The sequence below is a fragment of the Microcebus murinus genome, chromosome 17 (genome assembly GCF_040939455.1).
Source record: "Microcebus murinus isolate Inina chromosome 17, M.murinus_Inina_mat1.0, whole genome shotgun sequence".
NCBI lineage: Eukaryota > Metazoa > Chordata > Mammalia > Primates > Cheirogaleidae > Microcebus > Microcebus murinus.
Window position 1 is genome coordinate 17,511,933 of NC_134120.1, and position 6,616 is coordinate 17,518,548.

Here is a 6,616-nt window from a genome sequence, read left to right on the forward strand (position 1 = left end):
GAAAAAAAAATATATATATATATCGAATACTTACCATAGTAAGTATTTAGCTGTGGATATTACACTAGGTGCTGGAAATCTCATTAACCTGAGCTCATCAGCCTGTCTTGGCTATCAGCATTGTGTGCCACTTCAAAGATTTATAATCAGGAAAAGAAGCCCTATGTTTATTAATATCCAACACCCATTCAATAAGTACTTGGTGCTAGGCACTGTTTTAAATGCTTCACTTCTACTAAACCCATTTGCTCTCGTAATCTGTGAGGTATCATAATAACCCTATTATCATCCCCATTTTACATATGAGAAAACTGAGGCACAGAAAGATTAATCGACTTGCCCACAGTCACTGTGTGTCAGTGGCAGAACTGGGGTTTGAACCTGTGCAATTTGTCTCCAGTGCCAATGCTCAAGGATGAAGCTCCTCCATCACTTGGCTTCAGAAGTTGATGAATAGGACCTGGATGGCATCCTGACTGGCCACTCCTCAGGATGACAGGTCGTGCTGACCCTGCTCCTCTTAGTGCTTCTTCAGGAGACTGCTGTTCGGATGGGGACTGGCTCTTCACAAGCTCTGACTCACTTAGGGCAGGGGTATCAGTTACTTGGGGTGTGAGTTGAAATGCAAATCTTGCCCCCCTTCTGGTCCTGTCTGCTGGGGTGAGGGCTGAGAATATGCAAATGTCACGGCTGCCAGAGGCAGTCTGATCCACAGTCCGAATTGGAGAACTGAAAGCATTTTAAAGACAAGTTCCCAAAGCCGGACTAACTTACAGGGACCTTCCAATGGGTTTCCTGAGGGGCATCTCGTAGAGAGTACAGAGCAGTGACTTTGTGGGTGCAAGAATGGAATTCTCATTTTTGTTTTGCCTCTTTGATTTAACCCTTCTGAACCCAAGTGTTTTCATGTGGAAAATAATACCCTCTTTGCCTACCTCAACAGAGTGTTATGACAGCACTTTGCAAACTGACGTGCTATACAAATACGAGACATTAGTATGCATTGTTGTTTTTCCTGCTTATCACGAGTACTGTCAACTTCACATATGCACTGTTAATAGCCCACTTTCAAACTGTGTTGATATTTTAGGTGATTCTTAATGGACTTCGGTGTATTTCATGTGGGGGCTCTGTACAGTTGGTGGCTCTGGGAATAACAAGAGGAGGGACAAGAAACGGCCCAGAGAAGAGGGGCTGGAAGAGGGGTTGGCAGCTGCTGAATTCAGTTGGCAGATGCTGGATCTGGTCAGGCATTAGGTGCCCACACCAGCTCCAGCATGGGGGTTTGGGGCATCCGGTAAAGGGATGTCTCCTATGGACCATCTGGCCTTTCTCCAGCAGTGTCTGCTGTTAGGAACAAGACAGCAACCAAGATGAAGATGTCTCCAGGGACTGTATTTTGGCCATCGCAGCTGGGGTATGTGTGTGGGGAGGGGCATGGGGATGGATTGGGAAGAAGAGAGAGAGAGAGAGAGAGGAGAAAGAAGGAGAAAAAGAGAGAGACAGTCGTTTTAGGAAAACTTCTCATGGAGCCACCAAAGTGTTATATAAGATTCGCATTAATTCTGCATCAGTTATTCAACTAATTCATTTTTCGAAGTTCTGAATGTTCATTTGGTTATCTCTCCTTTAGATCTATTTTGCCTCCTTTTGATATATTGGATGCTGGGACTATATCATACTCCTTGATCGATGAGGGAGGTAAAGTCAGTTATTGACCGTTATAATAATAATAATTGGCCGTTAAGTCAATAACTGACTTTACCTCCCTCATAAATACATTATTGTGTGGCATAAACCAAGTATGTAGAGCCCCAAAAGGCAGTGGCTCCCTCTGTAAACTTCTAGGTCCATAGTACACCCCTATGTATGAAGAAGAGCTTAGGTAGCTAAGTATTATATATACTTGTTTTGATGATGAAAAATAACTTTTGAGGCAACTATGCAAAATATTTCAGGCGAAAGAGATCAGAATAATTTTGTATGTATGCATGACCTGTCTTGCTATTAATGGCAAATAGCTCAGAGTGCCTAATCTGTTGGGAGGTCAATCTGTTAGGATACCCAAAACAGATATTTTTATTTATTTCATTACACTTGCTTACTTGAAACATTGAGTGAAATAAGTAGAATTTAGAAGTGATTATAGAATTGTACAGGCATGAACTTTATGATTTCAGTTTTTGGTTCTTTTATGTGAAAGTAGCATCTTTGTCAAAGTACCCAAGAGTTCCTAAATAGAGTTATATACTTAGATCACCCATTTATTCATTGATTCCATGGCATGCCTGTGGTAGAGTCTTCCATGGGGAAGGGAAGGATTTATAAATCTCAGTTTCTCACAGTCAAGTTCAAATCAATAGACAATGGTATTCAGGTTCAGAATTAAAGAAAATACCCGAACACTAAAAATTTGTGCAATAATTTGTGCAACCCTAGTAATTTTCAGTGTCTATAATTTAAGGAGGTGATATGTTTTAGATAAACATTAATATAATGATTTATTTCAATTTCATAACAGTTACTATCTTTTTGTTATTTTTATTATTTTCCAAGACTTGAGACATTCTTAGGAATAGAAAATTTCTTTGCATGTTGAAACCTCTTCATAATTCCCTTTTATTCAATACTTCCTTTCAGATGAATATTAAAATGTTCAGTGATAGAAAGGAATAGAGAAGTTATAGGCTGGAGAATTATAGAGCTGGGGAAAGAGAGAGAAAGATGCCATTCCAGAATTCAATAGACTAAACCCCAGTCAATTAAATTAATATTAAAGTGGAATGAAGTGAAAACTAGATTGCTTACATTACTTTCATCTGGTCAAATTCCTCCAAGAATTCCTGTTTCCATGAATATTTAGCTTTTCTAGACTTGGGAATGAATCTGATTTTTACCTTGAGGAAACACGTATCGTATATGTCCTGAAAAATACAAATGCAAATTCAATGAAACCTCCCAATATTGAACCCACCTGTATTGAATCCCTGTGTATAGCAATCAAATTGGAAATCCAGGTCTATTACATGCACATGTAATATTTCTAGAGTATATCAAATTCCATCCTATATCAAATTTTTTCCTTGGGTTCCTAGAAATTTAATATAAGCAAGTTTCACTCTATTTGAGAAGGACATGATGCAATATAATGTGTTTTTCAATGAATAGAATTCTCGGTAATTCAATTTATGTTCAGAACTTCTTAAAGGCAACTAACTTCCTAGAGGCTTCACATCGCAGGTCAGTTCTGAGAACCTTACTCAGGTAACATTTCTTTTGGCTTGAAAGACTGTGAAGGAAAATCAGACATTTGATAATTCATACACAGTGATTTGAAAAGGAACTATTCCACATCTCATTCCAATAGAGAGGGGTGATATATTTGGGTGACCAGGTCAATCTTTGATTCAGGTTTACAGTGTATGACCACCCTCTGGACTGGTGGCTCCTTGTGGGAGGAGACCTGTTCCTCATTCCTTTTTGGATCCGCAGTACTGGGCTCACACTCATTAAGTGCTTAGGAAGACTTGGCTGAATTACTCAGTTCAGCTGGTGGCAGGACCAAGATCACAGGCACCTACTAGAGCTTAAAGGTCAGCACCTCCTACTTCTTTCATGGGGCAGATTTTTGAAATCTTTAAAAAAGTCTATTCCTGTAATTTACAGTTTTCTTCAATAATCCGAAATTGTTATTTTCTATTGGTTTTCATTTTCTGTCAATGTTTCTTTAAAAAAATTTTTTTAGATACCTAATTCTAGTTGATTTTCATTTTATACACACATCTACGTATCACATAACTCCGATTATGGTTGTTGTTAAATAAAATATACTGTTATAGTCTATGTTCAGCATCCCCTGAGTAGTAAACCTGGCCCGTTACAAATGATATGCACTCATTAAAGAAATTTCATTTAAAATCTTGGAAAGCCTACATTAAGAATACTTTCTCGTATTGCTCTGTCAATCTTTCCTGCACCTGTTAGCATGTTTAGAAAATGGCTTTTTATAATTCACCCATCTTATTGCAAGTGGAAGAGGATTCACAAAAGTAATTCCGATTATTCAAATTGTTTTGTAAAACATAAAATTAAGAACATATCCTATAATAAGCACTAATAAACTCAGCAACTAGATATAAATAAAATATAGGTTATTAAAGCATTCTAATATGATGGGAAAGAGTTACATGCTCATATAATTATCCTTGTTAAATGTAAACAGTTTCTGAGATAGTTTTAACTATTTTTAGTGCTTGAAATCTTGAAGGCTTCTTGGATATACCAGCAGAATTGGCACGGCTTCCACCATTACAGCTCTTGTTTTTTTTAATTCTCCGACACATCATAAACTTATGAACTCCATTAACTGTAATCGATACGCATGCAACGCTGGGAAGGCCTTTCCTTGGCCCTCTCACTGACTCAAACAAGAAGCCAAAATGAGTATGACGCCAAGTCCCATGCAAATAATCAGGTACGTCATTTTTCATTTGAAAAGAAGTCCTCTCCAATAATATAAATGCCGAGAGAGGTTATTACAATAACAAATGAGTTGGCAGGGTGATTTATGCTTGAAACAAATGTATCTTCTGATGGAATCCTCTTTAATTCCTTATAAATCCTGAGCTTAGTGGACAGGGTTTGACTCCGGAAATCGGCACTCGAATGCCCACGCAGTCCTTGGAATTCACTTGGTTCATTTCTTGTGGACCAAACAGTTGTTTTCCGTAGTCCTCCCGGCAGGTATCTGCTTGGGGATTAGTAATGCTTCACGTGGTCGTACATCACAAGAACTGGATGTGTAATTACATTTAATATGCTTCATTTCTTTGGACTCACTTATCCCAGATCACTAACATTGGAGCCATTCAATAATATTAATAGTTCTCCACAAACTGGTTTACTTTTTAAACAACAACCTCTTATATTAATGCAATGGTTTTTAACTCTTCAAAATGCTTCTAAAGCTTCCTCGTAGGTTTGTCTCTGAATATGCCTGAGTGTGTTTACTGAAACCTGGTGTTCCTGACTGAGAAATCCTTATGAATCCACCTGAAGATAGAACTAGGCATGTACATCTTTAGGATCTGAATTCAATTATGGGGAGAACTTAGAACCTGGAAATGGTCCATGCAGGATCATGGATTGTTGAGCTGCGTTGGAGCCTAAGGGCGGGCCAGACCACTGGTGCCCACTGAGAAAGGCTTGGGAAAATACTCTGCAAGGAGCATGTCTTTCCTACCAACTCATCTTTGTCATGCTTCACCTCCACTTAGCATATGTGGTTGTCAAAATTAAATGCACTCTTCCAGGTTTAGCTCAAAAAGTCTACCCAGATCCTTTCCCAAGAAGAATTTTTCTCAATGTCTTTGGAAATTCTGTAATGCTTTGCATCCTCCCAATTATCCCTTCTGTTTATTTTAGTTGTCACATCACCTCCCACAGCCTCAAAGCACTTAAGATTATGATTCTATGAGGTTACACTTTCAAGAATATCCCCATTATTTGTGGATATCTCTTTCCCTATCCATTCTTCACAGGGGTAGGAAACAGGACCGTATTTTGCTTTTGCATCACCCCAAACATCTGCCATAGTAGATGCTTAATAAGTTTGTCTTACATTAAATTACATTAATTTAATGAAATGAATGATGCTTGAAAAAATGATTCTGCTAAATCTAAAACAATGTTCATGGTTAGGGCAATTGTTGCATTATAAAATACTGGTGGTTTATTTTTCAATTTCATTCACTTATTCATTGGCATTTCTTGAGTATACACTGTGGGCCAGGTGTTGTTCTAGGCACTGGTGATATAGCAGTGAACAGGCAAGTAAGATCCTTGCTCTCATTCCAGTGGGAAGAGATGAATAAACAAGGAGGAAAATAAGTATGATAATTTCAGAGAGTAATACATTCTGTGAAGAAAATGAACAAAGGAAGTTGTGTGAGAATGTGCTTGGGTTAGGGAGGAGAGGGGACCTTTTTGCGAAGGTGACATTTAGGATGAGACTTGAATCATGAGATGAAGTTGTAATGGGGCAACAAGCCTGACACGTTTTTGGCATATACAAGGAAGACCAATGTGACAGGAGCCAAGTGAACTAGGGGAAAGTGTGGAAGATAAGAATGGAATGGTGGGCTCTCTTATAGGGTGTGTAGTGAACTGATGCTTATTGGAATGGGTTATATCAAACCAGGGTAAATGAGGGTATTGTTTTCAAAGTGTTGGAAATGGGGTAGTGGGATCAAGACTTCTGTCTTCTCCTTTCTCCTTGCCCTTTCCCTCCCTCCCTGCCTCCCTCCTTCCCTCCCTCCCTCCTTTTCTCCCTCCTTCTCTCCCTCCTTCTTTCCTTCCTTCTCTTCTTTTTAAATTTTGAAATGCTAGCATTTATTTGTGTTCCGATGGAAATGAATTGTTAGACAGTGGGAGAACAGTGCCACGGGAAAGAAGGTTAAATTTCAGGAGGGCAGTCCCTGAGAAGGCAGGAACACAAATGCCAGCCACAGAGACGGGGCAGAGATGTTGGGATGAGAGGGATGGGAGGGGGTGTGGATGCTTTGCAGGTGGATTCTTATATTTACTGGTGGGACTGTGAGGGGGCTCCAGGTGATTT